This window comes from Schistocerca gregaria, chromosome 3, assembly GCF_023897955.1.
Source record: "Schistocerca gregaria isolate iqSchGreg1 chromosome 3, iqSchGreg1.2, whole genome shotgun sequence".
Classification (NCBI taxonomy): Eukaryota; Metazoa; Arthropoda; class Insecta; order Orthoptera; family Acrididae; genus Schistocerca; species Schistocerca gregaria.
In genome coordinates this window covers 337738530-337740101 of record NC_064922.1, presented here as the reverse complement: position 1 = coordinate 337740101, position 1572 = coordinate 337738530, and the positions used below count along the sequence as shown (strand labels likewise).

The window sequence follows — 1572 nt, the reverse complement described above, 5'->3', positions numbered from 1 at the left end:
CAGCCATTTCGTGGTATTCTGCGGCCCCTTGGGTACTGTGCGAAGTCACATTGCCGCCAAGGATACGTGATAATTTTGGTTGATCACGTACATCCTATAGCACAAGACGTTCCAAGACGACAGAGCCCTTGTTCACACAACTACAGCACTGGTTTTGTGAGCACGAGAGTGAATTGTCTCACGTTCCCTGGCCACCTCGGTCGCCGAATCTCAATATTATTGAGCCTTTTGCGAATTGCTTTGGAGAGAAGGCTGCATAATTGCTATCCAACTCCATAACCATTACCTGAAATTGCCACTATTTCGCAGCATGTGTGTTATAAGCACTCCGTCGTCAGGCTACAAGTGGCCCATGGGGACCATCCGACCGCCGTGTCATCCTCAGTTGAGGATGCGGATAGGAGGGAGGGGCGTGTGGTCAGCACACCGCTCTCCCGGTCGATATGATGGCTTTCTTTGACCGGAGCCGCTACTATTCGGTGGAGTAGCTTCTCAGTTGGCATCACGAGTCTGAGTGCACACCGAAAAATGGCAACAGCTCATGGCGGCCCGGATGGTCACCCATCCAAGTGCCGGTCACGCCCGACAGCGCTTAACTTCGGTGATCTGATGGGACCGGTGTATCCACTGCGGCAAAGCCGTTGCCATGAATGGTATAAGATTCTCCTGTAAACCATACAAGACCTGTATTTTCTATCCCGAAACGACTGTAAACTGTTCTGAATGTCAACGGTTTTCTTACATAGAATTAGCCATGTTAATGTGTTCTGTTTTTGGTGTTCACATATTTTCGTCCACCCAGATTACTCAAACAGATTGCAGCACTTTTAATTCAAAAGTTACCGCTGTATAATTTTTCATTATTGGAAACCTACTGAACTTTCATGCCACTTTTTTTTTCTACAGTCACTGCTGCCTTTGGCGTTTTTCCCTGAATATGTGTAAATGCCACTATTCTCTGAAGGCCACAATCTTATCAAATGAAACGACTGTATAAATGAATGAATCAGGCACTCACCTCTTCGATGTCTTGCAGATCACTCCTGATGTCTCCCGTCGGACCTCGCAGCCACTGCAGCGCTCGAATAGCGTCCTCGCGATGATTATTCTCCAGTAGATATACAGGCGACTCGGGTGCTCCGCAAAACAGCAGGAAAAACACGATCGGAATGATTCCGCAGCACAACGACAGCCACTTCAGATCCGACCAGCAGCCCACAACATATACGTACAGGACACCTGTATCGAGTATAATCAATCCACAAACTTAATTCTCCTGATGCAAGTCACACAATAGAATACACACGGTATCCTCAACAATATACCCAGGCTCTCCATCACATGATGTGTCACTGGATTTTAAAGTAAAAATACTTTTCGTCGAAAGGAGTTAGTATGGTAGAGCGTTTCATTCCTCCGCCAGTGCTGTTGTCAGCCACTGAATGGTCGCCCGTGTATTTGGACGTGCTACAGCGCGTCTTCACAACGCATCCCACATGTCTTCTACGGGATTTAAGCTAGGGAAACGGACAGCGCTGTACATTCGCTGAATATCCTCAAGTCCCAAGAGCT

The 1572-nt window shown here is 47.5% G+C and overlaps 1 pseudogene; it reads right to left on the bottom strand.

The window, feature by feature from the left end:
* Positions 1–529: 529 nt before the first annotated feature.
* On the bottom strand, positions 530–646 carry LOC126357260 (5S ribosomal RNA; annotated as a pseudogene).
* Between the last annotated feature and the right edge of the window lie 926 nt (positions 647–1572).